Raw genomic sequence first — 23365 nt, forward strand, 5'->3', positions numbered from 1 at the left:
AATTTCATGGGCACCTGGAAACCTTTAGCTTTGCGCAGTGGCAATATCATGGCCCATGAGGTGTAACCGAGGCATGATTATTGCTAAATGAAAACTAAACCCAATACCCCGCCTTGATGACTTGAAATATAGTCAGCTTTGGCAATTTTTGCTAGTCTCTCAGGAGACTTCATTTCTTGTACAAACATTAGAAGAAACGTTTGGAAAGCGGAGCCGCTTCGCCCACGGGGGTGAAACAGGCAGGGAAGCCCCGCCCTGAATTATTCCACTCCCAGAATGCCTTGCAGAAGGGAGGGGTCCGTTTTCTTTCGCCATGGCTTTACTAGGCTCCTCCTAATGAGGGTCAATAACATGGGCACCTGGAAACCTTTAGCTTTGCGCAGTGGCAATATCATGGCCCATGAGGTGTAACCGAGGCGTGATTATTGCTAATTGAAAACTAAACCCAATACCCCGCCTTGATGACTTGAAATATAGTCAGCTTTGGCAATTTTTGCTAGTCTCTCAGGAGACTTCATTTCTTGTACAAACATTAGAAGAAACGTTTGGAAAGCGGAGCCGCTTCTCCCACGCGGGTGAAACAGGCAGGGAAGCCCCGCCCTGAATTATTCCACTCCCAGAATGCCTTGCAGAAGGGAGGGGTCCGTTTTCTTTCGCCATGGCTTTACTAGGCTCCTCCTAACGAGGGTCAATTTCATGGGCACCTGGAAACCTTTAGCTTTGCGCAGTGGCAATATCATGGCCCATGAGGTGTAACCGAGGCGTGATTATTGCTAATTGAAAACTAAACCCAATACCCCGCCTTGATGACTTGAAATATAGTCAGCTTTGGCAATTTTTGCTAGTCTCTCAGGAGACTTCATTTCTTGTACAAACATTAGAAGAAACCTTTGGAAAGCGGAGCCGCTTCGCCCACGGGGGTGAAACAGGCAGGGAAGCCCCGCCCTGAATTATTCCACTCCCAGAATGCCTTGCAGAAGGGAGGGGTCCGTTTTCTTTCGCCATGGCTTTACTAGGCTCCTCCTAACGAGGGTCAATTTCATGGGCACCTGGAAACCTTTAGCTTTGCGCAGTGGCAATATCATGGCCCATGAGGTGTAACCGAGGCGTGATTATTGCTAATTGAAAACTAAACCCAATACCCCGCCTTGATGACTTGAAATATAGTCAGCTTTGGCAATTTTTGCTAGTCTCTCAGGAGACTTCATTTCTTGTACAAACATTAGAAGAAACCTTTGGAAAGCGGAGCCGCTTCGCCCACGGGGGTGAAACAGGCAGGGAAGCCCCGCCCTGAATTATTCCACTCCCAGAATGCCTTGCAGAAGGGAGGGGTCCGTTTTCTTTCGCCATGGCTTTACTAGGCTCCTCCTAACGAGGGTCAATAACATGGGCACCTGGAAACCTTTAGCTTTGCGCAGTGGCAATATCATGGCCCATGAGGTGTAACCGAGGCGTGATTATTGCTAATTGAAAACTAAACCCAAAACCCCGCCTTGATGACTTGAAATATAGTCAGCTTTGGCAATTTTTGCTAGTCTCTCAGGAGACTTCATTTCTTGTACAAACATTAGAAGAAACCTTTGGAAAGCGGAGCCGCTTCGCCCACGGGGGTGAAACAGGCAGGGAAGCCCCGCCCTGAATTATTCCACTCCCAGAATGCCTTGCAGAAGGGAGGGGTCCGTTTTCTTTCGCCATGGCTTTACTAGGCTCCTCCTAACGAGGGTCAATTTCATGGGCACCTGGAAACCTTTAGCTTTGCGCAGTGGCAATATCATGGCCCATGAGGTGTAACCGAGGCGTGATTATTGCTAATTGAAAACTAAACCCAATACCCCGCCTTGATGACTTGAAATATAGTCAGCTTTGGCAATTTTTGCTAGTCTCTCAGGAGACTTCATTTCTTGTACAAACATTAGAAGAAACCTTTGGAAAGCGGAGCCGCTTCGCCCACGGGGGTGAAACAGGCAGGGAAGCCCCGCCCTGAATTATTCCACTCCCAGAATGCCTTGCAGAAGGGAGGGGTCCGTTTTCTTTCGCCATGGCTTTACTAGGCTCCTCCTAACGAGGGTCAATTTCATGGGCACCTGGAAACCTTTAGCTTTGCGCAGTGGCAATATCATGGCCCATGAGGAGTAACCGAGGCGTTATTATTGCTAATTGAAAACTAAACCCAATACCCCGCCTTGATGACTTGAAATATAGTCAGCTTTGGCAATTTTTGCTAGTCTCTCAGGAGACTTCATTTCTTGTACAAACATTAGAAGAAACCTTTGGAAAGCGGAGCCGCTTCACCCACGGGGGTGAAACAGGCAGGGAAGCCCCGCCCTGAATTATTCCACTCCCAGAATGCCTTGCAGAAGGGAGGGGTCTGTTTTCTTTCGCTTTACTAGGCTCCTCCTAACGAAGGTCAATTTCATGGGCACCTGGAAACCTTTAGCTTTGCGCAGTGGCAATATCATGGCCCATGAGGTGTAACCGAGGCGTGATTATTGCTAATTGAAAACTAAACCCAATACCCCGCCTTGATGACTTGAAATATAGTCAGCTTTGGCAATTTTTGCTAGTCTCTCAGGAGACTTCATTTCTTGTACAAACATTAGAAGAAACGTTTGGAAAGCGGAGCCGCTTCGCCCACGGGGGTGAAAAAGGCAGGGAAGCCCCGCCCTGAATTATTCCACTCCCAGAATGCCTTGCAGAAGGGAGGGGTCCGTTTTCTTTCGCCATGGCTTTACTAGGCTCCTCCTAACGAGGGTCAATTTCATGGGCACCTGGAAACCATTAGCTTTGCGCAGTGGCAATATCATGGCCCATGAGGTGTAACCGAGGCGTGATTATTGCTAATTGAAAACTAAACCCAATACCCCGCCTTGATGACTTGAAATATAGTCAGCTTTGGCAATTTTTGCTAGTCTCTCAGGAGACTTCATTTCTTGTACAAACATTAGAAGAAACCTTTGGAAAGCGGAGCCGCTTCGCCCACGGGGGTGAAACAGGCAGGGAAGCCCCGCCCTGAATTATTCCACTCCCAGAATGCCTTGCAGAAGGGAGGGGTCCGTTTTCTTTCGCCATGGCTTTACTAGGCTCCTCCTAACGAGGGTCAATTTCATGGGCACCTGGAAACCTTTAGCTTTGCGCAGTGGCAATATCATGGCCCATGAGGTGTAACCGAGGCGTGATTATTGCTAATTGAAAACTAAACCCAATACCCCGCCTTGATGACTTGAAATATAGTCAGCTTTGGCAATTTTTGCTAGTCTCTCAGGAAACTTCATTTCTTGTACAAACATTAGAAGAAACTTTTGGAAAGCGGAGCCGCTTCGCCCACGGGGGTGAAATAGGCAGGGAAGCCCCACCCTGAATTATTCCACTCCCAGAATGCCTTGCAGAAGAGAGGGGTCCGTTTTCTTTCGCCATGGCTTTACTAGGCTCCTCCTAACGAGGGTCAATTTCATGGGCACCTGGAAACCTTTAGCTTTGCGCAGTGGCAATATCATGGCCCATGAGGTGTAACCGAGGCGTGATTATTGCTAATTGAAAACTAAACCCAATACCCCGCCTTGATGACTTGAAATATAGTCAGCTTTGGCAATTTTTGCTAGTCTCTCAGGAGACTTCATTTCTTGTACAAACATTAGAAGAAACCTTTGGAAAGCGGAGCCGCTTCGCCCACGGGGGTGAAACAGGCAGGGAAGCCCCGCCCTGAATTATTCCACTCCCAGAATGCCTTGCAGAAGGGAGGGGTCCGTTTTCTTTCGCCATGGCTTTACTAGGCTCCTCCTAACGAGGGTCAATTTCATGGGCACCTGGAAACCTTTAGCTTTGCGCAGTGGCAATATCATGGCCCATGAGGTGTAACCGAGGCGTGATTATTGCTAATTGAAAACTAAACCCAATACCCCGCCTTGATGACTTGAAATATAGTCAGCTTTGGCAATTTTTGCTAGTCTCTCAGGAGACTTCATTTCTTGTACAAACATTAGGAGAAACCTTTGGAAAGCGGAGCCGCTTCGCCCACGGGGGTGAAACAGGCAGGGAAGCCCCGCCCTGAATTATTCCACTCCCAGAATGCCTTGCAGAAGGGAGGGGTCCGTTTTCTTTCGCCATGGCTTTACTAGGCTCCTCCTAACGAGGGTCAATTTCATGGGCACCTGGAAACCTTTAGCTTTGCGCAGTGGCAATATCATGGCCCATGAGGAGTAACCGAGGCGTTATTATTGCTAATTGAAAACTAAACCCAATACCCCGCCTTGATGACTTGAAATATAGTCAGCTTTGGCAATTTTTGCTAGTCTCTCAGGAGACTTCATTTCTTGTACAAACATTAGAAGAAACCTTTGGAAAGCGGAGCCGCTTCACCCACGGGGGTGAAACAGGCAGGGAAGCCCCGCCCTGAATTATTCCACTCCCAGAATGCCTTGCAGAAGGGAGGGGTCTGTTTTCTTTCGCTTTACTAGGCTCCTCCTAACGAAGGTCAATTTCATGGGCACCTGGAAACCTTTAGCTTTGCGCAGTGGCAATATCATGGCCCATGAGGTGTAACCGAGGCGTGATTATTGCTAATTGAAAACTAAACCCAATACCCCGCCTTGATGACTTGAAATATAGTCAGCTTTGGCAATTTTTGCTAGTCTCTCAGGAGACTTCATTTCTTGTACAAACATTAGAAGAAACCTTTGGAAAGCGGAGCCGCTTCGCCCACGGGGGTGAAACAGGCAGGGAAGCCCCGCCCTGAATTATTCCACTCCCAGAATGCCTTGCAGAAGGGAGGGGTCCGTTTTCTTTCGCCATGGCTTTACTAGGCTCCTCCTAACGAGGGTCAATTTCATGGGCACCTGGAAACCTTTAGCTTTGCGCAGTGGCAATATCATGGCCCATGAGGTGTAACCGAGGCGTGATTATTGCTAATTGAAAACTAAACCCAAAACCCCGCCTTGATGACTTGAAATATAGTCAGCTTTGGCAATTTTTGCTAGTCTCTCAGGAGACTTCATTTCTTGTACAAACATTAGAAGAAACCTTTGGAAAGCGGAGCCGCTTCGCACACGGGGGTGAAACAGGCAGGGAAGCCCCGCCCTGAATTATTCCACTCCCAGAATGCCTTGCAGAAGGGAGGGGTCCGTTTTCTTTCGCCATGGCTTTACTAGGCTCCTCCTAACAAGGGTCAATAACATGGGCACCTGGAAACCTTTAGCTTTGCGCAGTGGCAATATCATGGCCCATGAGGTGTAACCGAGGCGTGATTATTGCTAATTGAAAACTAAACCCAATACCCCGCCTTGATGACTTGAAATATAGTCAGCTTTGGCAATTTTTGCTAGTCTCTCAGGAGACTTCATTTCTTGTACAAACATTAGAAGAAACCTTTGGAAAGCGGAGCCGCTTCGCCCACGGGGGTGAAACAGGCAGGGAAGCCCCGCTCTGAATTATTCCACTCCCAGAATGCCTTGCAGAAGGGAGGGGTCCGTTTTCTTTCGCCATGGCTTTACTAGGCTCCTCCTAACGAGGGTCAATTTCATGGGCACCTGGAAACCTTTAGCTTTGCGCAGTGGCAATATCATGGCCCATGAGGTGTAACCGAGGCGTGATTATTGCTAATTGAAAACTAAACCCAATACCCCGCCTTGATGACTTGAAATATAGTCAGCTTTGGCAATTTTTGCTAGTCTCTCAGGAGACTTCATTTCTTGTACAAACATTAGAAGAAACGTTTGGAAAGCGGAGTCGCTTCGCCCACGGGGGTGAAACAGGCAGGGAAGCCCCGCCCTGAATTATTCCACTCCCAGAATGCCTTGCAGAAGGGAGGGGTCCGTTTTCTTTCGCCATGGCTTTACTAGGCTCCTCCTAACGATGGTCAATAACTAAGCACCTGGAAACCTTTAGCTTTGCGCAGTGGCAATATCATGGCCCATGAGGTGTAACCGAGGCGTGATTATTGCTAATTGAAAACTAAACCCAATACCCCGCCTTGATGACTTGAAATATAGTCAGCTTTGGCAATTTTTGCTAGTCTCTCAGGAGACTTGATTTCTTGTACAAACATTAGAAGAAACCTTTGGAAAGCGGAGCCGCTTCGCCCACGGGGGTGAAACAGGCAGGGAAGCCCCGCCCTGAATTATTCCACTCCCAGAATGCCTTGCAGAAGGGAGGGGTCCGTTTTCTTTCGCCATGGCTTTACTAGGCTCCTCCTAACGAGGGTCAATAACATGGGCACCTGGAAACCTTTAGCTTTGCGCAGTGGCAATATCATGGCCCATGAGGTGTAACCGATGCGTGATTATTGCTAATTGAAAACTAAACCCAATACCCCGCCTTGATGACTTGAAATATAGTTAGCTTTGGCAATTTTTGCTAGTCTCTCAGGAGACTTCATTTCTTGTACAAACATTAGAATAAACCTTTGGAAAGCGGAGCCGCTTCGCCCACGGGGGTGAAACAGGCAGGGATGCCCCGCCCTGAATTATTCCACTCTCAGAATGCCTTGCAGAAGGGAGGGGTCCGTTTTCTTTCGCCATGGCTTTACTAGGCTCCTCCTAACGAGGGTCAATTTCATGGGCACCTGGAAACCTTTAGCTTTGCGCAGTGGCAATATCATGGCCCATGAGGTGTAACCGAGGCGTGATTATTGCTAATTGAAAACTAAACCCAATACCCCGCCTTGATGACTTGAAATATAGTCAGCTTTGGCAATTTTTGCTAGTCTCTCAGGAGACTTCATTTCTTGTACAAACATTAGAAGAAACCTTTGGAAAGCGGAGCCGCTTCGCCCACGGGGGTGAAACAGGCAGGGAAGCCCCGCCCTGAATTATTCCACTCCCAGAATGCCTTGCAGAAGGGAGGGGTCCGTTTTCTTTCGCCATGGCTTTACTAGGCTCCTCCTAACGAGGGTCAATTTCATGGGCACCTGGAAACCGTTAGCTTTGCGCAGTGGCAATATCATGGCCCATGAGGAGTAACCGAGGCGTGATTATTGCTAATTGAAAACTAAACCCAATACCCCGCCTTGATGACTTGAAATATAGTCAGCTTTGGCAATTTTTGCTAGTCTCTCAGGAGACTTCATTTCTTGTACAAACATTAGAAAAAACCTTTGGAAAGCGGAGCCGCTTCACCCGCGGGGGTGAAACAGGCAGGGAAGCCCCGCCCTGAATTATTCCACTCCCAGAATGCCTTGCAGAAGGGAGGGGTCTGTTTTCTTTCGCTTTACTAGGCTCCTCCTAACGAAGGTCAATTTCATGGGCACCTGGAAACCTTTAGCTTTGCGCAGTGGCAATATCATGGCCCATGAGGTGTAACCGAGGCATGATTATTGCTAAATGAAAACTAAACCCAATACCCCGCCTTGATGACTTGAAATATAGTCAGCTTTGGCAATTTTTGCTAGTCTCTCAGGAGACTTCATTTCTTGTACAAACATTAGAAGAAACGTTTGGAAAGCGGAGCCACTTCGCCCACGGGGGTGAAACAGGCAGGGAAGCCCCGCCCTGAATTATTCCACTCCCAGAATGCCTTGCAGAAGGGAGGGGTCCGTTTTCTTTCGCCATGGCTTTACTAGGCTCCTCCTAATGAGGGTCAATAACATGGGCACCTGGAAACCTTTAGCTTTGCGCAGTGGCAATATCATGGCCCATGAGGTGTAACCGAGGCGTGATTATTGCTAATTGAAAACTAAACCCAATACCCCGCCTTGATGACTTGAAATATAGTCAGCTTTGGCAATTTTTGCTAGTCTCTCAGGAGACTTCATTTCTTGTACAAACATTAGAAGAAACGTTTGGAAAGCGGAGCCGCTTCTCCCACGCGGGTGAAACAGGCAGGGAAGCCCCGCCCTGAATTATTCCACTCCCAGAATGCCTTGCAGAAGGGAGGGGTCCGTTTTCTTTCGCCATGGCTTTACTAGGCTCCTCCTAACGAGGGTCAATTTCATGGGCACCTGGAAACCTTTAGCTTTGCGCAGTGGCAATATCATGGCCCATGAGGTGTAACCGAGGCGTGATTATTGCTAATTGAAAACTAAACCCAATACCCCGCCTTGATGACTTGAAATATAGTCAGCTTTGGCAATTTTTGCTAGTCTCTCAGGAGACTTCATTTCTTGTACAAACATTAGAAGAAACCTTTGGAAAGCGGAGCCGCTTCGCCCACGGGGGTGAAACAGGCAGGGAAGCCCCGCCCTGAATTATTCCACTCCCAGAATGCCTTGCAGAAGGGAGGGGTCCGTTTTCTTTCGCCATGGCTTTACTAGGCTCCTCCTAACGAGGGTCAATTTCATGGGCACCTGGAAACCTTTAGCTTTGCGCAGTGGCAATATCATGGCCCATGAGGTGTAACCGAGGCGTGATTATTGCTAATTGAAAACTAAACCCAATACCCCGCCTTGATGACTTGAAATATAGTCAGCTTTGGCAATTTTTGCTAGTCTCTCAGGAGACTTCATTTCTTGTACAAACATTAGAAGAAACCTTTGGAAAGCGGAGCCGCTTCGCCCACGGGGGTGAAACAGGCAGGGAAGCCCCGCCCTGAATTATTCCACTCCCAGAATGCCTTGCAGAAGGGAGGGGTCCGTTTTCTTTCGCCATGGCTTTACTAGGCTCCTCCTAACGAGGGTCAATAACATGGGCACCTGGAAACCTTTAGCTTTGCGCAGTGGCAATATCATGGCCCATGAGGTGTAACCGAGGCGTGATTATTGCTAATTGAAAACTAAACCCAAAACCCCGCCTTGATGACTTGAAATATAGTCAGCTTTGGCAATTTTTGCTAGTCTCTCAGGAGACTTCATTTCTTGTACAAACATTAGAAGAAACCTTTGGAAAGCGGAGCCGCTTCGCCCACGGGGGTGAAACAGGCAGGGAAGCCCCGCCCTGAATTATTCCACTCCCAGAATGCCTTGCAGAAGGGAGGGGTCCGTTTTCTTTCGCCATGGCTTTACTAGGCTCCTCCTAACGAGGGTCAATTTCATGGGCACCTGGAAACCTTTAGCTTTGCGCAGTGGCAATATCATGGCCCATGAGGTGTAACCGAGGCGTGATTATTGCTAATTGAAAACTAAACCCAATACCCCGCCTTGATGACTTGAAATATAGTCAGCTTTGGCAATTTTTGCTAGTCTCTCAGGAGACTTCATTTCTTGTACAAACATTAGAAGAAACCTTTGGAAAGCGGAGCCGCTTCGCCCACGGGGGTGAAACAGGCAGGGAAGCCCCGCCCTGAATTATTCCACTCCCAGAATGCCTTGCAGAAGGGAGGGGTCCGTTTTCTTTCGCCATGGCTTTACTAGGCTCCTCCTAACGAGGGTCAATTTCATGGGCACCTGGAAACCTTTAGCTTTGCGCAGTGGCAATATCATGGCCCATGAGGAGTAACCGAGGCGTTATTATTGCTAATTGAAAACTAAACCCAATACCCCGCCTTGATGACTTGAAATATAGTCAGCTTTGGCAATTTTTGCTAGTCTCTCAGGAGACTTCATTTCTTGTACAAACATTAGAAGAAACCTTTGGAAAGCGGAGCCGCTTCACCCACGGGGGTGAAACAGGCAGGGAAGCCCCGCCCTGAATTATTCCACTCCCAGAATGCCTTGCAGAAGGGAGGGGTCTGTTTTCTTTCGCTTTACTAGGCTCCTCCTAACGAAGGTCAATTTCATGGGCACCTGGAAACCTTTAGCTTTGCGCAGTGGCAATATCATGGCCCATGAGGTGTAACCGAGGCGTGATTATTGCTAATTGAAAACTAAACCCAATACCCCGCCTTGATGACTTGAAATATAGTCAGCTTTGGCAATTTTTGCTAGTCTCTCAGGAGACTTCATTTCTTGTACAAACATTAGAAGAAACGTTTGGAAAGCGGAGCCGCTTCGCCCACGGGGGTGAAACAGGCAGGGAAGCCCCGCCCTGAATTATTCCACTCCCAGAATGCCTTGCAGAAGGGAGGGGTCCGTTTTCTTTCGCCATGGCTTTACTAGGCTCCTCCTAACGAGGGTCAATTTCATGGGCACCTGGAAACCTTTAGCTTTGCGCAGTGGCAATATCATGGCCCATGAGGTGTAACCGAGGCGTGATTATTGCTAATTGAAAACTAAACCCAATACCCCGCCTTGATGACTTGAAATATAGTCAGCTTTGGCAATTTTTGCTAGTCTCTCAGGAGACTTCATTTCTTGTACAAACATTAGAAGAAACCTTTGGAAAGCGGAGCCGCTTCGCCCACGGGGGTGAAACAGGCAGGGAAGCCCCGCCCTGAATTATTCCACTCCCAGAATGCCTTGCAGAAGGGAGGGGTCCGTTTTCTTTCGCCATGGCTTTACTAGGCTCCTCCTAACGAGGGTCAATTTCATGGGCACCTGGAAACCTTTAGCTTTGCGCAGTGGCAATATCATGGCCCATGAGGTGTAACCGAGGCGTGATTATTGCTAATTGAAAACTAAACCCAAAACCCCGCCTTGATGACTTGAAATATAGTCAGCTTTGGCAATTTTTGCTAGTCTCTCAGGAGACTTCATTTCTTGTACAAACATTAGAAGAAACCTTTGGAAAGCGGAGCCGCTTCGCACACGGGGGTGAAACAGGCAGGGAAGCCCCGCCCTGAATTATTCCACTCCCAGAATGCCTTGCAGAAGGGAGGGGTCCGTTTTCTTTCGCCATGGCTTTACTAGGCTCCTCCTAACGAGGGTCAATAACATGGGCACCTGGAAACCTTTAGCTTTGCGCAGTGGCAATATCATGGCCCATGAGGTGTAACCGAGGCGTGATTATTGCTAATTGAAAACTAAACCCAATACCCCGCCTTGATGACTTGAAATATAGTCAGCTTTGGCAATTTTTGCTAGTCTCTCAGGAGACTTCATTTCTTGTACAAACATTAGAAGAAACGTTTGGAAAGCGGAGTCGCTTCGCCCACGGGGGTGAAACAGGCAGGGAAGCCCCGCCCTGAATTATTCCACTCCCAGAATGCCTTGCAGAAGGGAGGGGTCCGTTTTCTTTCGCCATGGCTTTACTAGGCTCCTCCTAACGATGGTCAATAACTAAGCACCTGGAAACCTTTAGCTTTGCGCAGTGGCAATATCATGGCCCATGAGGTGTAACCGAGGCGTGATTATTGCTAATTGAAAACTAAACCCAATACCCCGCCTTGATGACTTGAAATATAGTCAGCTTTGGCAATTTTTGCTAGTCTCTCAGGAGACTTGATTTCTTGTACAAACATTAGAAGAAACCTTTGGAAAGCGGAGCCGCTTCGCCCACGGGGGTGAAACAGGCAGGGAAGCCCCGCCCTGAATTATTCCACTCCCAGAATGCCTTGCAGAAGGGAGGGGTCCGTTTTCTTTCGCCATGGCTTTACTAGGCTCCTCCTAACGAGGGTCAATAACATGGGCACCTGGAAACCTTTAGCTTTGCGCAGTGGCAATATCATGGCCCATGAGGTGTAACCGATGCGTGATTATTGCTAATTGAAAACTAAACCCAATACCCCGCCTTGATGACTTGAAATATAGTTAGCTTTGGCAATTTTTGCTAGTCTCTCAGGAGACTTCATTTCTTGTACAAACATTAGAATAAACCTTTGGAAAGCGGAGCCGCTTCGCCCACGGGGGTGAAACAGGCAGGGATGCCCCGCCCTGAATTATTCCACTCTCAGAATGCCTTGCAGAAGGGAGGGGTCCGTTTTCTTTCGCCATGGCTTTACTAGGCTCCTCCTAACGAGGGTCAATTTCATGGGCACCTGGAAACCTTTAGCTTTGCGCAGTGGCAATATCATGGCCCATGAGGTGTAACCGAGGCGTGATTATTGCTAATTGAAAACTAAACCCAATACCCCGCCTTGATGACTTGAAATATAGTCAGCTTTGGCAATTTTTGCTAGTCTCTCAGGAGACTTCATTTCTTGTACAAACATTAGAAGAAACCTTTGGAAAGCGGAGCCGCTTCGCCCACGGGGGTGAAACAGGCAGGGAAGCCCCGCCCTGAATTATTCCACTCCCAGAATGCCTTGCAGAAGGGAGGGGTCCGTTTTCTTTCGCCATGGCTTTACTAGGCTCCTCCTAACGAGGGTCAATTTCATGGGCACCTGGAAACCGTTAGCTTTGCGCAGTGGCAATATCATGGCCCATGAGGAGTAACCGAGGCGTGATTATTGCTAATTGAAAACTAAACCCAATACCCCGCCTTGATGACTTGAAATATAGTCAGCTTTGGCAATTTTTGCTAGTCTCTCAGGAGACTTCATTTCTTGTACAAACATTAGAAAAAACCTTTGGAAAGCGGAGCCGCTTCACCCGCGGGGGTGAAACAGGCAGGGAAGCCCCGCCCTGAATTATTCCACTCCCAGAATGCCTTGCAGAAGGGAGGGGTCTGTTTTCTTTCGCTTTACTAGGCTCCTCCTAACGAAGGTCAATTTCATGGGCACCTGGAAACCTTTAGCTTTGCGCAGTGGCAATATCATGGCCCATGAGGTGTAACCGAGGCATGATTATTGCTAAATGAAAACTAAACCCAATACCCCGCCTTGATGACTTGAAATATAGTCAGCTTTGGCAATTTTTGCTAGTCTCTCAGGAGACTTCATTTCTTGTACAAACATTAGAAGAAACGTTTGGAAAGCGGAGCCGCTTCGCCCACGGGGGTGAAACAGGCAGGGAAGCCCCGCCCTGAATTATTCCACTCCCAGAATGCCTTGCAGAAGGGAGGGGTCCGTTTTCTTTCGCCATGGCTTTACTAGGCTCCTCCTAATGAGGGTCAATAACATGGGCACCTGGAAACCTTTAGCTTTGCGCAGTGGCAATATCATGGCCCATGAGGTGTAACCGAGGCGTGATTATTGCTAATTGAAAACTAAACCCAATACCCCGCCTTGATGACTTGAAATATAGTCAGCTTTGGCAATTTTTGCTAGTCTCTCAGGAGACTTCATTTCTTGTACAAACATTAGAAGAAACGTTTGGAAAGCGGAGCCGCTTCTCCCACGCAGGTGAAACAGGCAGGGAAGCCCCGCCCTGAATTATTCCACTCCCAGAATGCCTTGCAGAAGGGAGGGGTCCGTTTTCTTTCGCCATGGCTTTACTAGGCTCCTCCTAACGAGGGTCAATTTCATGGGCACCTGGAAACCTTTAGCTTTGCGCAGTGGCAATATCATGGCCCATGAGGTGTAACCGAGGCGTGATTATTGCTAATTGAAAACTAAACCCAATACCCCGCCTTGATGACTTGAAATATAGTCAGCTTTGGCAATTTTTGCTAGTCTCTCAGGAGACTTCATTTCTTGTACAAACATTAGAAGAAACCTTTGGAAAGCGGAGCCGCTTCGCCCACGGGGGTGAAACAGGCAGGGAAGCCCCGCCCTGAATTATTCCACTCCCAGAATGCCTTGCAGAAGGGAGGGGTCCGTTTTCTTTCGCCATGGCTTTACTAGGCTCCTCCTAACGAGGGTCAATTTCATGGGCACCTGGAAACCTTTAGCTTTGCGCAGTGGCAATATCATGGCCCATGAGGTGTAACCGAGGCGTGATTATTGCTAATTGAAAACTAAACCCAATACCCCGCCTTGATGACTTGAAATATAGTCAGCTTTGGCAATTTTTGCTAGTCTCTCAGGAGACTTCATTTCTTGTACAAACATTAGAAGAAACCTTTGGAAAGCGGAGCCGCTTCGCCCACGGGGGTGAAACAGGCAGGGAAGCCCCGCCCTGAATTATTCCACTCCCAGAATGCCTTGCAGAAGGGAGGGGTCCGTTTTCTTTCGCCATGGCTTTACTAGGCTCCTCCTAACGAGGGTCAATAACATGGGCACCTGGAAACCTTTAGCTTTGCGCATTGGCAATATCATGGCCCATGAGGTGTAACCGAGGCGTGATTATTGCTAATTGAAAACTAAACCCAATACCCCGCCTTGATGACTTGAAATATAGTCAGCTTTGGCAATTTTTGCTAGTCTGTCAGGAGACTTCATTTCTTGTACAAACATTAGAAGAAACGTTTGGAAAGCGGAGCCGCTTCTCCCACGCGGGTGAAACAGGCAGGGAAGCCCCGCCCTGAATTATTCCACTCCCAGAATGCCTTGCAGAAGGGAGGGGTCCGTTTTCTTTCGCCATGGCTTTACTAGGCTCCTCCTAACGAGGGTCAATTTCATGGGCACCTGGAAACCTTTAGCTTTGCGCAGTGGCAATATCATGGCCCATGAGGTGTAACCGAGGCGTGATTATTGCTAATTGAAAACTAAACCCAATACCCCGCCTTGATGACTTGAAATATAGTCAGCTTTGGCAATTTTTGCTAGTCTCTCAGGAGACTTCATTTCTTGTACAAACATTAGAAGAAACCTTTGGAAAGCGGAGCCGCTTCGCCCACGGGGGTGAAACAGGCAGGGAAGCCCCGCCCTGAATTATTCCACTCCCAGAATGCCTTGCAGAAGGGAGGGGTCCGTTTTCTTTCGCCATGGCTTTACTAGGCTCCTCCTAACGAGGGTCAATAACATGGGCACCTGGAAACCTTTAGCTTTGCGCAGTGGCAATATCATGGCCCATGAGGTGTAACCGAGGCGTGATTATTGCTAATTGAAAACTAAACCCAATACCCCGCCTTGATGACTTGAAATATAGTCAGCTTTGGCAATTTTTGCTAGTCTCTCAGGAGACTTCATTTCTTGTACAAACATTAGAAGAAACGTTTGGAAAGCGGAGCCGCTTCGCCCACGGGGGTGAAACAGGCAGGGAAGCCCCGCCCTGAATTATTCCACTCCCAGAATGCCTTGCAGATGGGAGGGGTCCGTTTTCTTTCGCCATGGCTTTACTAGGCTCCTCCTAACGAGGGTCAATTTCATGGGCACCTGGAAACCGTTAGCTTTGCGCAGTGGCAATATCATGGCCCATGAGGTGTAACCGAGGCGTGATTATTGCTAATTGAAAACTAAACCCAATACCCCGCCTTGATGACTTGAAATATAGTCAGCTTTGGCAATTTTTGCTAGTCTCTCAGGAGACTTCATTTCTAGTACAAACGTTAGAAGAAACCTTTGGAAAGCGGAGCCGCTTCGCCCACGGGGGTGAAACAGGCAGGGAAGCCCCGCCCTGAATTATTCCACTCCCAGAATGCCTTGCAGAAGGGAGGGGGTCCGTTTTCTATCGCCATGGCTTTACTAGGCTCCTCCTAACGAGGGTCAATTTCATGGGCACCTGGAAACCTTTAGCTTTGCGCAGTGGCAATATCATGGCCCATGAGGTGTAACCGAGGCTTGATTATTGCTAATTGAGAACTAAACCCAATACCCCGCCTTGATGACTTGAAATATAGTCAGCTTTGGCAATTTTTGCTAGTCTCTCAGGAGACTTCATTTCTTGTACAAACATTAGAAGAAACCTTTGGAAAGCGGAGCCGCTTCGCCCACGGGGGTGAAACAGGCAGGGAAGCCCCACCCTGAATTATTCCACTCCCAGAATGCGTTGCAGAAGGGAGGGGTCCGTTTTCTTTCGCCATGGCTTTACTAGGCTCCTCCTAACGAGGGTCAATTTCATGGGCACCTGGAAACCTTTAGCTTTGCGCAGTGGCAATATCATGGCCCATGAGGTGTAACCGAGGCGTGATTATTGCTAATTGAAAACTAAACCCAATACCCCGCCTTGATGACTTGAAATATAGTCAGCTTTGGCAATTTTTGCTAGTCTCTCAGGAGACTTCATTTCTTGTACAAACATTAGAAGAAACCTTTGGAAAGCGGAGCCGCTTCGCCCACGGGGGTGAAACAGGCAGGGAAGCCCCGCCCTGAATTATTCCACTCCCAGAATGCCTTGCAGAAGGGAGGGGTCCGTTTTCTTTCGCCATGGCTTTACTAGGCTCCTCCTAACGAGGGTCAATTTCATGGGCACCTGGAAACCGTTAGCTTTGCGCAGTGGCAATATCATGGCCTATGAGGTGTAACCGAGGCGTGATTATTGCTAATTGAAAACTAAACCCAATACCCCGCCATGATGACTTGAAATATAGTCAGCTTTGGCAATTTTTGCTAGTCTCTCAGGAGACTTCATTTCTTGTACAAACATTAGAAGAAACCTTTGGAAAGCGGAGCCGCTTCGCCCACGGGGGTGAAAAAGGCAGGGAAGCCCCGCCCTGAATTATTCCACTCCCAGAATGCCTTGCAGAAGGGAGGGGTCCGTTTTCTTTCGCCATGGCTTTACTAGGCTCCTCCTAACGAGGGTCAATTTCATGGGCACCTGGAAACCATTAGCTTTGCGCAGTGGCAATATCATGGCCCATGAGGTGTAACCGAGGCGTGATTATTGCTAATTGAAAACTAAACCCAATACCCCGCCTTGATGACTTGAAATATAGTCAGCTTTGGCAATTTTTGCTAGTCTCTCAGGAGACTTCATTTCTTGTACAAACATTAGAAGAAACCTTTGGAAAGCGGAGCCGCTTCGCCCACGGGGGTGAAACAGGCAGGGAAGCCCCGCCCTGAATTATTCCACTCCCAGAATGCCTTGCAGAAGGGAGGGGTCCGTTTTCTTTCGCCATGGCTTTACTAGGCTCCTCCTAACGAGGGTCAATTTCATGGGCACCTGGAAACCTTTAGCTTTGCGCAGTGGCAATATCATGGCCCATGAGGTGTAACCGAGGCGTGATTATTGCTAATTGAAAACTAAACCCAATACCCCGCCTTGATGACTTGAAATATAGTCAGCTTTGGCAATTTTTGCTAGTCTCTCAGGAGACTTCATTTCTTGTACAAACATTAGAAGAAACCTTTGGAAAGCGGAGCCGCTTCGCCCACGGGGGTGAAACAGGCAGGGAAGCCCCGCCCTGAATTATTCCACTCCTAGAATGCCTTGCAGAAGGGAGGGGTCCGTTTTCTTTCGCCATGGCTTTACTAGGCTCCTCCTAACGAGGGTCAATAACATGGGCACCTGGAAACCTTTAGCTTTGCGCAGTGGCAATATCATGGCCCATGAGGTGTAACCGAGGCGTGATTATTGCTAATTGAAAACTAAACCCAATACCCCGCCTTGATGACTTGAAATATAGTCAGCTTTGGCAATTTTTGCTAGTCTCTCAGGAGACTTCATTTCTTGTACAAACATTAGAAGAAACCTTTGGAAAGCGGAGCCGCTTCGCCCACGGGGGTGAAACAGGCAGGGAAGCCCCGCCCTGAATTATTCCACTCCCAGAATGCCTTGCAGAAGGGAGGGGTCCGTTTTCTTTCGCCATGGCTTTACTAGGCTCCTCCTAACGAGGGTCAATTTCATGGGCACCTGGAAACCGTTAGCTTTGCGCAGTGGCAATATCATGGCCCATGAGGAGTAACCGAGGCGTGATTATTGCTAATTGAAAACTAAACCCAATACCACGCCTTGATGACTTGAAATATAGTCAGCTTTGGCAATTTTTGCTAGTCTCTCAGGAGACTTCATTTCTTGTACAAACATTAGAAGAAACCTTTGGAAAACGGAGCCGCTTCACCCACGGGGGTGAAACAGGCAGGGAAGCCCCGCCCTGAATTATTCCACTCCCAGAATGCCTTGCAGAAGGGAGGGGTCTGTTTTCTTTCGCTTTACTAGGCTCCTCCTAACGAAGGTCAATTTCATGGGCACCTGGAAACCTTTAGCTTTGCGCAGTGGCAATATCATGGCCCATGAGGAGTAACCGAGGCGTGATTATTGCTAATTGAAAACTAAACCCAATACCCCGCCTTGATGACTTGAAATATAGTCAGCTTTGGCAATTTTTGCTAGTCTCTCAGGAGACTTCATTTCTTGTACAAACATTAGAAGAAACCTTTGGAAAGCGGAGCCGCTTCGCCCACGGGGGTGAAACAGGCAGGGAAGCCCCGCCCTGAATTATTCCACTCCCAGAATGCCTTGCAGAAGGGAGGGGTCCGTTTTCTTTCGCCATGGCTTTACTAGGCTCCTCCTAACGAGGGTCAATTTCATGGGCACCTGGAAACCTTTAGCTTTGCGCAGTGGCAATATCATGGCCCATGAGGTGTAACCGAGGCTTGATTATTGCTAATTGAAAACTAAACCCAATACCCCGCCTTGATGACTTGAAATATAGTCAGCTTTGGCAATTTTTGCTAGTCTCTCAGGAGACTTCATTTCTTGTACAAACATTAGAAGAAACGTTTGGAAAGCGGAGCCGCTTCGCCCACGGGGGTGAAACAGGCAGGGAAGCCCCGCCCTGAATTATTCCACTCCCAGAATGCCTTGCAGATGGGAGGGGTCCGTTTTCTTTCGCCATGGCTTTACTAGGCTCCTCCTAACGAGGGTCAATTTCATGGGCACCTGGAAACCGTTAGCTTTGCGCAGTGGCAATATCATGGCCCATGAGGTGTAACCGAGGCGTGATTATTGCTAATTGAAAACTAAACCCAATACCCCGCCTTGATGACTTGAAATATAGTCAGCTTTGGCAATTTTTGCTAGTCTCTCAGGAGACTTCATTTCTAGTACAAACGTTAGAAGAAACCTTTGGAAAGCGGAGCCGCTTCGCCCACGGGGGTGAAACAGGCAGGGAAGCCCCGCCCTGAATTATTCCACTCCCAGAATGCCTTGCAGAAGGGAGGGGGTCCGTTTTCTATCGCCATGGCTTTACTAGGCTCCTCCTAACGAGGGTCAATTTCATGGGCACCTGGAAACCTTTAGCTTTGCGCAGTGGCAATATCATGGCCCATGAGGTGTAACCGAGGCGTGATTATTGCTAATTGAGAACTAAACCCAATACCCCGCCTTGATGACTTGAAATATAGTCAGCTTTGGCAATTTTTGCTAGTCTCTCAGGAGACTTCATTTCTTGTACAAACATTAGAAGAAACCTTTGGAAAGCGGAGCCGCTTCGCCCACGGGGGTGAAACAGGCAGGGAAGCCCCACCCTGAATTATTCCACTCCCAGAATGCGTTGCAGAAGGGAGGGGTCCGTTTTCTTTCGCCATGGCTTTACTAGGCTCCTCCTAACGAGGGTCAATTTCATGGGCACCTGGAAACCTTTAGCTTTGCGCAGTGGCAATATCATGGCCCATGAGGTGTAACCGAGGCGTGATTATTGCTAATTGAAAACTAAACCCAATACCCCGCCTTGATGACTTGAAATATAGTCAGCTTTGGCAATTTTTGCTAGTCTCTCAGGAGACTTCATTTCTTGTACAAACATTAGAAGAAACCTTTGGAAAGCGGAGCCGCTTCGCCCACGGGGGTGAAACAGGCAGGGAAGCCCCGCCCTGAATTATTCCACTCCCAGAATGCCTTGCAGAAGGGAGGGGTCCGTTTTCTTTCGCCATGGCTTTACTAGGCTCCTCCTAACGAGGGTCAATTTCATGGGCACCTGGAAACCTTTAGCTTTGCGCAGTGGCAATATCATGGCCCATGAGGTGTAACCAAGGCGTGATTATTGCTAATTGAAAACTAAACCCAATACCCCGCCTTGATGACTTGAAATATAGTCAGCTTTGGCAATTTTTGCTAGTCTCTCAGGAGACTTCATTTCTTGTACAAACATTAGAAGAAACCTTTGGAAAGCGGAGCCGCTTCGCCCACGGGGGTGAAACAGGCAGGGAAGCCCCGCCCTGAATTATTCCACTCCCAGAATGCCTTGCAGAAGGGAGGGGTCCGTTTTCTTTCGCCATGGCTTTACTAGGCTCCTCCTAACGAGGGTCAATTTCATGGGCACCTGGAAACCGTTAGCTTTGCGCAGTGGCAATATCATGGCCCATGAGGAGTAACCGAGGCGTGATTATTGCTAATTGAAAACTAAACCCAATACCACGCCTTGATGACTTGAAATATAGTCAGCTTTGGCAATTTTTGCTAGTCTCTCAGGAGACTTCATTTCTTGTACAAACATTAGAAGAAACCTTTGGAAAACGGAGCCGCTTCACCCACGGGGGTGAAACAGGCAGGGAAGCCCCGCCCTGAATTATTCCACTCCCAGAATGCCTTGCAGAAGGGAGGGGTCTGTTTTCTTTCGCTTTACTAGGCTCCTCCTAACGAAGGTCAATTTCATGGGCACCTGGAAACCTTTAGCTTTGCGCAGTGGCAATATCATGGCCCATGAGGAGTAACCGAGGCGTGATTATTGCTAATTGAAAACTAAACCCAATACCCCGCCTTGATGACTTGAAATATAGTCAGCTTTGGCAATTTTTGCTAGTCTCTCAGGAGACTTCATTTCTTGTACAAACATTAGAAGAAACCTTTGGAAAGCGGAGCCGCTTCGCCCACGGGGGTGAAACAGGCAGGGAAGCCCCGCCCTGAATTATTCCACTCCCAGAATGCCTTGCAGAAGGGAGGGGTCCGTTTTCTTTCGCCATGGCTTTACTAGGCTCCTCCTAACGAGGGTCAATTTCATGGGCACCTGGAAACCTTTAGCTTTGCGCAGTGGCAATATCATGGCCCATGAGGTGTAACCGAGGCTTGATTATTGCTAATTGAAAACTAAACCCAATACCCCGCCTTGATGACTTGAAATATAGTCAGCTTTGGCAATTTTTGCTAGTCTCTCAGGAGACTTCATTTCTTGTACAAACATTAGAAGAAACGTTTGGAAAGCGGAGCCGCTTCGCCCACGGGGGTGAAACAGGCAGGGAAGCCCCGCCCTGAATTATTCCACTCCCAGAATGCCTTGCAGATGGGAGGGGTCCGTTTTCTTTCGCCATGGCTTTACTAGGCTCCTCCTAACGAGGGTCAATTTCATGGGCACCTGGAAACCGTTAGCTTTGCGCAGTGGCAATATCATGGCCCATGAGGTGTAACCGAGGCGTGATTATTGCTAATTGAAAACTAAACCCAATACCCCGCCTTGATGACTTGAAATATAGTCAGCTTTGGCAATTTTTGCTAGTCTCTCAGGAGACTTCATTTCTAGTACAAACGTTAGAAGAAACCTTTGGAAAGCGGAGCCGCTTCGCCCACGGGGGTGAAACAGGCAGGGAAGCCCCGCCCTGAATTATTCCACTCCCAGAATGCCTTGCAGAAGGGAGGGGGTCCGTTTTCTATCGCCATGGCTTTACTAGGCTCCTCCTAACGAGGGTCAATTTCATGGGCACCTGGAAACCTTTAGCTTTGCGCAGTGGCAATATCATGGCCCATGAGGTGTAACCGAGGCGTGATTATTGCTAATTGAGAACTAAACCCAATACCCCGCCTTGATGACTTGAAATATAGTCAGCTTTGGCAATTTTTGCTAGTCTCTCAGGAGACTTCATTTCTTGTACAAACATTAGAAGAAACCTTTGGAAAGCGGAGCCGCTTCGCCCACGGGGGTGAAACAGGCAGGGAAGCCCCACCCTGAATTATTCCACTCCCAGAATGCGTTGCAGAAGGGAGGGGTCCGTTTTCTTTCGCCATGGCTTTACTAGGCTCCTCCTAACGAGGGTCAATTTCATGGGCACCTGGAAACCTTTAGCTTTGCGCAGTGGCAATATCATGGCCCATGAGGTGTAACCGAGGCGTGATTATTGCTAATTGAAAACTAAACCCAATACCCCGCCTTGATGACTTGAAATATAGTCAGCTTTGGCAATTTTTGCTAGTCTCTCAGGAGACTTCATTTCTTGTACAAACATTAGAAGAAACCTTTGGAAAGCGGAGCCGCTTCGCCCACGGGGGTGAAACAGGCAGGGAAGCCCCGCCCTGAATTATTCCACTCCCAGAATGCCTTGCAGAAGGGAGGGGTCCGTTTTCTTTCGCCATGGCTTTACTAGGCTCCTCCTAACGAGGGTCAATTTCATGGGCACCTGGAAACCGTTAGCTTTGCGCAGTGGCAATATCATGGCCCATGAGGAGTAACCGAGGCGTGATTATTGCTAATTGAAAACTAAACCCAATACCACGCCTTGATGACTTGAAATATAGTCAGCTTTGGCAATTTTTGCTAGTCTCTCAGGAGACTTCATTTCTTGTACAAACATTAGAAGAAACCTTTGGAAAACGGAGCCGCTTCACCCACGGGGGTGAAACAGGCAGGGAAGCCCCGCCCTGAATTATTCCACTCCCAGAATGCCTTGCAGAAGGGAGGGGTCTGTTTTCTTTCGCTTTACTAGGCTCCTCCTAACGAAGGTCAATTTCATGGGCACCTGGAAACCTTTAGCTTTGCGCAGTGGCAATATCATGGCCCATGAGGAGTAACCGAGGCGTGATTATTGCTAATTGAAAACTAAACCCAATACCCCGCCTTGATGACTTGAAATATAGTCAGCTTTGGCAATTTTTGCTAGTCTCTCAGGAGACTTCATTTCTTGTACAAACATTAGAAGAAACCTTTGGAAAGCGGAGCCGCTTCGCCCACGGGGGTGAAACAGGCAGGGAAGCCCCGCCCTGAATTATTCCACTCCCAGAATGCCTTGCAGAAGGGAGGGGTCCGTTTTCTTTCGCCATGGCTTTACTAGGCTCCTCCTAACGAGGGTCAATTTCATGGGCACCTGGAAACCTTTAGCTTTGCGCAGTGGCAATATCATGGCCCATGAGGTGTAACCGAGGCTTGATTATTGCTAATTGAAAACTAAACCCAATACCCCGCCTTGATGACTTGAAATATAGTCAGCTTTGGCAATTTTTGCTAGTCTCTCAGGAGACTTCATTTCTTGTACAAACATTAGAAGAAACGTTTGGAAAGCGGAGCCGCTTCGCCCACGGGGGTGAAACAGGCAGGGAAGCCCCGCCCTGAATTATTCCACTCCCAGAATGCCTTGCAGATGGGAGGGGTCCGTTTTCTTTCGCCATGGCTTTACTAGGCTCCTCCTAACGAGGGTCAATTTCATGGGCACCTGGAAACCGTTAGCTTTGCTCAGTGGCAATATCATGGCCCATGAGGTGTAACCGAGGCGTGATTATTGCTAATTGAAAACTAAACCCAATACCCCGCCTTGATGACTTGAAATATAGTCAGCTTTGGCAATTTTTGCTAGTCTCTCAGGAGACTTCATTTCTAGTACAAACGTTAGAAGAAACCTTTGGAAAGCGGAGCCGCTTCGCCCACGGGGGTGAAACAGGCAGGGAAGCCCCGCCCTGAATTATTCCACTCCCAGAATGCCTTGCAGAAGGGAGGGGGTCCGTTTTCTATCGCCATGGCTTTACTAGGCTCCTCCTAACGAGGGTCAATTTCATGGGCACCTGGAAACCTTTAGCTTTGCGCAGTGGCAATATCATGGCCCATGAGGTGTAAACGAGGCGTGATTATTGCTAATTGAGAACTAAACCCAATACCCCGCCTTGATGACTTGAAATATAGTCAGCTTTGGCAATTTTTGCTAGTCTCTCAGGAGACTTCATTTCTTGTACAAACATTAGAAGAAACCTTTGGAAAGCGGAGCCGCTTCGCCCACGGGGGTGAAACAGGCAGGGAAGCCCCACCCTGAATTATTCCACTCCCAGAATGCGTTGCAGAAGGGAGGG

General features: G+C 48.4%; 68 non-coding genes across 68 annotated transcripts; all 68 read left to right on the top strand.

Moving 5' to 3' along the window:
• The first annotated feature begins 26 nt into the window (after positions 1-26).
• Positions 27-167, top strand: LOC142205921 (U4 spliceosomal RNA). The gene has a single exon (XR_012716874.1). It is a non-coding gene; the product is annotated as a U4 spliceosomal RNA (small nuclear RNA).
• A 204-nt stretch (positions 168-371) lies between these two features.
• LOC142205507 (U4 spliceosomal RNA) lies at positions 372-512 on the top strand. The gene has a single exon (XR_012716496.1). It is a non-coding gene; the product is annotated as a U4 spliceosomal RNA (small nuclear RNA).
• Positions 513-716: 204 nt separating this feature from the next.
• On the top strand, positions 717-857 carry LOC142205508 (U4 spliceosomal RNA). The gene has a single exon (XR_012716497.1). It is a non-coding gene; the product is annotated as a U4 spliceosomal RNA (small nuclear RNA).
• Positions 858-1061: 204 nt separating this feature from the next.
• Positions 1062-1202, top strand: LOC142205509 (U4 spliceosomal RNA). Its single transcript, XR_012716498.1, has one exon. It is a non-coding gene; the product is annotated as a U4 spliceosomal RNA (small nuclear RNA).
• A 204-nt stretch (positions 1203-1406) lies between these two features.
• On the top strand, positions 1407-1547 carry LOC142205767 (U4 spliceosomal RNA). Its single transcript, XR_012716729.1, has one exon. It is a non-coding gene; the product is annotated as a U4 spliceosomal RNA (small nuclear RNA).
• Positions 1548-1751: 204 nt separating this feature from the next.
• On the top strand, positions 1752-1892 carry LOC142205510 (U4 spliceosomal RNA). The gene has a single exon (XR_012716499.1). It is a non-coding gene; the product is annotated as a U4 spliceosomal RNA (small nuclear RNA).
• A 204-nt stretch (positions 1893-2096) lies between these two features.
• On the top strand, positions 2097-2237 carry LOC142205277 (U4 spliceosomal RNA). The gene has a single exon (XR_012716301.1). It is a non-coding gene; the product is annotated as a U4 spliceosomal RNA (small nuclear RNA).
• Positions 2238-2435: 198 nt separating this feature from the next.
• On the top strand, positions 2436-2576 carry LOC142205511 (U4 spliceosomal RNA). The gene has a single exon (XR_012716500.1). It is a non-coding gene; the product is annotated as a U4 spliceosomal RNA (small nuclear RNA).
• A 204-nt stretch (positions 2577-2780) lies between these two features.
• Positions 2781-2921, top strand: LOC142205512 (U4 spliceosomal RNA). The gene has a single exon (XR_012716501.1). It is a non-coding gene; the product is annotated as a U4 spliceosomal RNA (small nuclear RNA).
• A 204-nt stretch (positions 2922-3125) lies between these two features.
• LOC142205170 (U4 spliceosomal RNA) lies at positions 3126-3266 on the top strand. The gene has a single exon (XR_012716200.1). It is a non-coding gene; the product is annotated as a U4 spliceosomal RNA (small nuclear RNA).
• Positions 3267-3470: 204 nt separating this feature from the next.
• LOC142205513 (U4 spliceosomal RNA) lies at positions 3471-3611 on the top strand. Its single transcript, XR_012716502.1, has one exon. It is a non-coding gene; the product is annotated as a U4 spliceosomal RNA (small nuclear RNA).
• A 204-nt stretch (positions 3612-3815) lies between these two features.
• On the top strand, positions 3816-3956 carry LOC142205514 (U4 spliceosomal RNA). Its single transcript, XR_012716503.1, has one exon. It is a non-coding gene; the product is annotated as a U4 spliceosomal RNA (small nuclear RNA).
• Positions 3957-4160: 204 nt separating this feature from the next.
• Positions 4161-4301, top strand: LOC142205278 (U4 spliceosomal RNA). Its single transcript, XR_012716302.1, has one exon. It is a non-coding gene; the product is annotated as a U4 spliceosomal RNA (small nuclear RNA).
• A 198-nt stretch (positions 4302-4499) lies between these two features.
• On the top strand, positions 4500-4640 carry LOC142205515 (U4 spliceosomal RNA). The gene has a single exon (XR_012716504.1). It is a non-coding gene; the product is annotated as a U4 spliceosomal RNA (small nuclear RNA).
• Positions 4641-4844: 204 nt separating this feature from the next.
• On the top strand, positions 4845-4985 carry LOC142205768 (U4 spliceosomal RNA). The gene has a single exon (XR_012716730.1). It is a non-coding gene; the product is annotated as a U4 spliceosomal RNA (small nuclear RNA).
• A 204-nt stretch (positions 4986-5189) lies between these two features.
• LOC142205516 (U4 spliceosomal RNA) lies at positions 5190-5330 on the top strand. Its single transcript, XR_012716505.1, has one exon. It is a non-coding gene; the product is annotated as a U4 spliceosomal RNA (small nuclear RNA).
• Positions 5331-5534: 204 nt separating this feature from the next.
• Positions 5535-5675, top strand: LOC142205519 (U4 spliceosomal RNA). The gene has a single exon (XR_012716507.1). It is a non-coding gene; the product is annotated as a U4 spliceosomal RNA (small nuclear RNA).
• A 203-nt stretch (positions 5676-5878) lies between these two features.
• Positions 5879-6019, top strand: LOC142205520 (U4 spliceosomal RNA). The gene has a single exon (XR_012716508.1). It is a non-coding gene; the product is annotated as a U4 spliceosomal RNA (small nuclear RNA).
• A 204-nt stretch (positions 6020-6223) lies between these two features.
• Positions 6224-6364, top strand: LOC142205236 (U4 spliceosomal RNA). The gene has a single exon (XR_012716262.1). It is a non-coding gene; the product is annotated as a U4 spliceosomal RNA (small nuclear RNA).
• Positions 6365-6568: 204 nt separating this feature from the next.
• Positions 6569-6709, top strand: LOC142205521 (U4 spliceosomal RNA). Its single transcript, XR_012716509.1, has one exon. It is a non-coding gene; the product is annotated as a U4 spliceosomal RNA (small nuclear RNA).
• A 204-nt stretch (positions 6710-6913) lies between these two features.
• LOC142205860 (U4 spliceosomal RNA) lies at positions 6914-7054 on the top strand. Its single transcript, XR_012716817.1, has one exon. It is a non-coding gene; the product is annotated as a U4 spliceosomal RNA (small nuclear RNA).
• A 198-nt stretch (positions 7055-7252) lies between these two features.
• LOC142205922 (U4 spliceosomal RNA) lies at positions 7253-7393 on the top strand. The gene has a single exon (XR_012716875.1). It is a non-coding gene; the product is annotated as a U4 spliceosomal RNA (small nuclear RNA).
• A 204-nt stretch (positions 7394-7597) lies between these two features.
• LOC142205522 (U4 spliceosomal RNA) lies at positions 7598-7738 on the top strand. Its single transcript, XR_012716510.1, has one exon. It is a non-coding gene; the product is annotated as a U4 spliceosomal RNA (small nuclear RNA).
• A 204-nt stretch (positions 7739-7942) lies between these two features.
• Positions 7943-8083, top strand: LOC142205523 (U4 spliceosomal RNA). The gene has a single exon (XR_012716511.1). It is a non-coding gene; the product is annotated as a U4 spliceosomal RNA (small nuclear RNA).
• Positions 8084-8287: 204 nt separating this feature from the next.
• Positions 8288-8428, top strand: LOC142205525 (U4 spliceosomal RNA). Its single transcript, XR_012716512.1, has one exon. It is a non-coding gene; the product is annotated as a U4 spliceosomal RNA (small nuclear RNA).
• Positions 8429-8632: 204 nt separating this feature from the next.
• On the top strand, positions 8633-8773 carry LOC142205769 (U4 spliceosomal RNA). The gene has a single exon (XR_012716731.1). It is a non-coding gene; the product is annotated as a U4 spliceosomal RNA (small nuclear RNA).
• Positions 8774-8977: 204 nt separating this feature from the next.
• On the top strand, positions 8978-9118 carry LOC142205526 (U4 spliceosomal RNA). The gene has a single exon (XR_012716513.1). It is a non-coding gene; the product is annotated as a U4 spliceosomal RNA (small nuclear RNA).
• A 204-nt stretch (positions 9119-9322) lies between these two features.
• Positions 9323-9463, top strand: LOC142205280 (U4 spliceosomal RNA). Its single transcript, XR_012716303.1, has one exon. It is a non-coding gene; the product is annotated as a U4 spliceosomal RNA (small nuclear RNA).
• A 198-nt stretch (positions 9464-9661) lies between these two features.
• LOC142205527 (U4 spliceosomal RNA) lies at positions 9662-9802 on the top strand. The gene has a single exon (XR_012716514.1). It is a non-coding gene; the product is annotated as a U4 spliceosomal RNA (small nuclear RNA).
• A 204-nt stretch (positions 9803-10006) lies between these two features.
• LOC142205528 (U4 spliceosomal RNA) lies at positions 10007-10147 on the top strand. Its single transcript, XR_012716515.1, has one exon. It is a non-coding gene; the product is annotated as a U4 spliceosomal RNA (small nuclear RNA).
• Positions 10148-10351: 204 nt separating this feature from the next.
• On the top strand, positions 10352-10492 carry LOC142205770 (U4 spliceosomal RNA). The gene has a single exon (XR_012716732.1). It is a non-coding gene; the product is annotated as a U4 spliceosomal RNA (small nuclear RNA).
• Positions 10493-10696: 204 nt separating this feature from the next.
• On the top strand, positions 10697-10837 carry LOC142205530 (U4 spliceosomal RNA). Its single transcript, XR_012716516.1, has one exon. It is a non-coding gene; the product is annotated as a U4 spliceosomal RNA (small nuclear RNA).
• A 203-nt stretch (positions 10838-11040) lies between these two features.
• Positions 11041-11181, top strand: LOC142205532 (U4 spliceosomal RNA). The gene has a single exon (XR_012716518.1). It is a non-coding gene; the product is annotated as a U4 spliceosomal RNA (small nuclear RNA).
• A 204-nt stretch (positions 11182-11385) lies between these two features.
• Positions 11386-11526, top strand: LOC142205237 (U4 spliceosomal RNA). Its single transcript, XR_012716263.1, has one exon. It is a non-coding gene; the product is annotated as a U4 spliceosomal RNA (small nuclear RNA).
• A 204-nt stretch (positions 11527-11730) lies between these two features.
• LOC142205533 (U4 spliceosomal RNA) lies at positions 11731-11871 on the top strand. The gene has a single exon (XR_012716519.1). It is a non-coding gene; the product is annotated as a U4 spliceosomal RNA (small nuclear RNA).
• A 204-nt stretch (positions 11872-12075) lies between these two features.
• Positions 12076-12216, top strand: LOC142205861 (U4 spliceosomal RNA). Its single transcript, XR_012716818.1, has one exon. It is a non-coding gene; the product is annotated as a U4 spliceosomal RNA (small nuclear RNA).
• A 198-nt stretch (positions 12217-12414) lies between these two features.
• LOC142205923 (U4 spliceosomal RNA) lies at positions 12415-12555 on the top strand. The gene has a single exon (XR_012716876.1). It is a non-coding gene; the product is annotated as a U4 spliceosomal RNA (small nuclear RNA).
• A 204-nt stretch (positions 12556-12759) lies between these two features.
• On the top strand, positions 12760-12900 carry LOC142205534 (U4 spliceosomal RNA). The gene has a single exon (XR_012716520.1). It is a non-coding gene; the product is annotated as a U4 spliceosomal RNA (small nuclear RNA).
• A 204-nt stretch (positions 12901-13104) lies between these two features.
• Positions 13105-13245, top strand: LOC142205535 (U4 spliceosomal RNA). The gene has a single exon (XR_012716521.1). It is a non-coding gene; the product is annotated as a U4 spliceosomal RNA (small nuclear RNA).
• A 204-nt stretch (positions 13246-13449) lies between these two features.
• Positions 13450-13590, top strand: LOC142205536 (U4 spliceosomal RNA). Its single transcript, XR_012716522.1, has one exon. It is a non-coding gene; the product is annotated as a U4 spliceosomal RNA (small nuclear RNA).
• A 204-nt stretch (positions 13591-13794) lies between these two features.
• LOC142205217 (U4 spliceosomal RNA) lies at positions 13795-13935 on the top strand. Its single transcript, XR_012716244.1, has one exon. It is a non-coding gene; the product is annotated as a U4 spliceosomal RNA (small nuclear RNA).
• Positions 13936-14139: 204 nt separating this feature from the next.
• Positions 14140-14280, top strand: LOC142205537 (U4 spliceosomal RNA). The gene has a single exon (XR_012716523.1). It is a non-coding gene; the product is annotated as a U4 spliceosomal RNA (small nuclear RNA).
• A 204-nt stretch (positions 14281-14484) lies between these two features.
• On the top strand, positions 14485-14625 carry LOC142205538 (U4 spliceosomal RNA). The gene has a single exon (XR_012716524.1). It is a non-coding gene; the product is annotated as a U4 spliceosomal RNA (small nuclear RNA).
• A 204-nt stretch (positions 14626-14829) lies between these two features.
• LOC142205539 (U4 spliceosomal RNA) lies at positions 14830-14970 on the top strand. Its single transcript, XR_012716525.1, has one exon. It is a non-coding gene; the product is annotated as a U4 spliceosomal RNA (small nuclear RNA).
• Positions 14971-15175: 205 nt separating this feature from the next.
• On the top strand, positions 15176-15316 carry LOC142205255 (U4 spliceosomal RNA). Its single transcript, XR_012716280.1, has one exon. It is a non-coding gene; the product is annotated as a U4 spliceosomal RNA (small nuclear RNA).
• A 204-nt stretch (positions 15317-15520) lies between these two features.
• LOC142205540 (U4 spliceosomal RNA) lies at positions 15521-15661 on the top strand. The gene has a single exon (XR_012716526.1). It is a non-coding gene; the product is annotated as a U4 spliceosomal RNA (small nuclear RNA).
• A 204-nt stretch (positions 15662-15865) lies between these two features.
• LOC142205914 (U4 spliceosomal RNA) lies at positions 15866-16006 on the top strand. Its single transcript, XR_012716867.1, has one exon. It is a non-coding gene; the product is annotated as a U4 spliceosomal RNA (small nuclear RNA).
• Positions 16007-16210: 204 nt separating this feature from the next.
• Positions 16211-16351, top strand: LOC142205541 (U4 spliceosomal RNA). Its single transcript, XR_012716527.1, has one exon. It is a non-coding gene; the product is annotated as a U4 spliceosomal RNA (small nuclear RNA).
• A 204-nt stretch (positions 16352-16555) lies between these two features.
• Positions 16556-16696, top strand: LOC142205543 (U4 spliceosomal RNA). The gene has a single exon (XR_012716529.1). It is a non-coding gene; the product is annotated as a U4 spliceosomal RNA (small nuclear RNA).
• Positions 16697-16900: 204 nt separating this feature from the next.
• LOC142205544 (U4 spliceosomal RNA) lies at positions 16901-17041 on the top strand. The gene has a single exon (XR_012716530.1). It is a non-coding gene; the product is annotated as a U4 spliceosomal RNA (small nuclear RNA).
• A 204-nt stretch (positions 17042-17245) lies between these two features.
• Positions 17246-17386, top strand: LOC142205909 (U4 spliceosomal RNA). The gene has a single exon (XR_012716863.1). It is a non-coding gene; the product is annotated as a U4 spliceosomal RNA (small nuclear RNA).
• Positions 17387-17584: 198 nt separating this feature from the next.
• LOC142205862 (U4 spliceosomal RNA) lies at positions 17585-17725 on the top strand. The gene has a single exon (XR_012716819.1). It is a non-coding gene; the product is annotated as a U4 spliceosomal RNA (small nuclear RNA).
• Positions 17726-17929: 204 nt separating this feature from the next.
• LOC142205853 (U4 spliceosomal RNA) lies at positions 17930-18070 on the top strand. The gene has a single exon (XR_012716810.1). It is a non-coding gene; the product is annotated as a U4 spliceosomal RNA (small nuclear RNA).
• A 204-nt stretch (positions 18071-18274) lies between these two features.
• On the top strand, positions 18275-18415 carry LOC142205545 (U4 spliceosomal RNA). Its single transcript, XR_012716532.1, has one exon. It is a non-coding gene; the product is annotated as a U4 spliceosomal RNA (small nuclear RNA).
• A 205-nt stretch (positions 18416-18620) lies between these two features.
• Positions 18621-18761, top strand: LOC142205181 (U4 spliceosomal RNA). Its single transcript, XR_012716211.1, has one exon. It is a non-coding gene; the product is annotated as a U4 spliceosomal RNA (small nuclear RNA).
• Positions 18762-18965: 204 nt separating this feature from the next.
• On the top strand, positions 18966-19106 carry LOC142205546 (U4 spliceosomal RNA). Its single transcript, XR_012716533.1, has one exon. It is a non-coding gene; the product is annotated as a U4 spliceosomal RNA (small nuclear RNA).
• A 204-nt stretch (positions 19107-19310) lies between these two features.
• On the top strand, positions 19311-19451 carry LOC142205151 (U4 spliceosomal RNA). Its single transcript, XR_012716181.1, has one exon. It is a non-coding gene; the product is annotated as a U4 spliceosomal RNA (small nuclear RNA).
• Positions 19452-19655: 204 nt separating this feature from the next.
• On the top strand, positions 19656-19796 carry LOC142205910 (U4 spliceosomal RNA). The gene has a single exon (XR_012716864.1). It is a non-coding gene; the product is annotated as a U4 spliceosomal RNA (small nuclear RNA).
• A 198-nt stretch (positions 19797-19994) lies between these two features.
• LOC142205863 (U4 spliceosomal RNA) lies at positions 19995-20135 on the top strand. Its single transcript, XR_012716820.1, has one exon. It is a non-coding gene; the product is annotated as a U4 spliceosomal RNA (small nuclear RNA).
• A 204-nt stretch (positions 20136-20339) lies between these two features.
• Positions 20340-20480, top strand: LOC142205854 (U4 spliceosomal RNA). Its single transcript, XR_012716811.1, has one exon. It is a non-coding gene; the product is annotated as a U4 spliceosomal RNA (small nuclear RNA).
• A 204-nt stretch (positions 20481-20684) lies between these two features.
• On the top strand, positions 20685-20825 carry LOC142205547 (U4 spliceosomal RNA). The gene has a single exon (XR_012716534.1). It is a non-coding gene; the product is annotated as a U4 spliceosomal RNA (small nuclear RNA).
• Positions 20826-21030: 205 nt separating this feature from the next.
• Positions 21031-21171, top strand: LOC142205182 (U4 spliceosomal RNA). Its single transcript, XR_012716212.1, has one exon. It is a non-coding gene; the product is annotated as a U4 spliceosomal RNA (small nuclear RNA).
• A 204-nt stretch (positions 21172-21375) lies between these two features.
• Positions 21376-21516, top strand: LOC142205548 (U4 spliceosomal RNA). Its single transcript, XR_012716535.1, has one exon. It is a non-coding gene; the product is annotated as a U4 spliceosomal RNA (small nuclear RNA).
• Positions 21517-21720: 204 nt separating this feature from the next.
• Positions 21721-21861, top strand: LOC142205911 (U4 spliceosomal RNA). The gene has a single exon (XR_012716865.1). It is a non-coding gene; the product is annotated as a U4 spliceosomal RNA (small nuclear RNA).
• Positions 21862-22059: 198 nt separating this feature from the next.
• Positions 22060-22200, top strand: LOC142205864 (U4 spliceosomal RNA). The gene has a single exon (XR_012716821.1). It is a non-coding gene; the product is annotated as a U4 spliceosomal RNA (small nuclear RNA).
• A 204-nt stretch (positions 22201-22404) lies between these two features.
• Positions 22405-22545, top strand: LOC142205856 (U4 spliceosomal RNA). Its single transcript, XR_012716813.1, has one exon. It is a non-coding gene; the product is annotated as a U4 spliceosomal RNA (small nuclear RNA).
• A 204-nt stretch (positions 22546-22749) lies between these two features.
• LOC142205158 (U4 spliceosomal RNA) lies at positions 22750-22890 on the top strand. The gene has a single exon (XR_012716188.1). It is a non-coding gene; the product is annotated as a U4 spliceosomal RNA (small nuclear RNA).
• A 205-nt stretch (positions 22891-23095) lies between these two features.
• Positions 23096-23236, top strand: LOC142205324 (U4 spliceosomal RNA). Its single transcript, XR_012716345.1, has one exon. It is a non-coding gene; the product is annotated as a U4 spliceosomal RNA (small nuclear RNA).
• The last annotated feature ends 129 nt before the right edge of the window (positions 23237-23365 follow it).

The sequence above is a fragment of the Leptodactylus fuscus genome, chromosome 5, assembly GCF_031893055.1.
Source record: "Leptodactylus fuscus isolate aLepFus1 chromosome 5, aLepFus1.hap2, whole genome shotgun sequence".
In the NCBI taxonomy this organism is placed as follows: domain Eukaryota; kingdom Metazoa; phylum Chordata; class Amphibia; order Anura; family Leptodactylidae; genus Leptodactylus; species Leptodactylus fuscus.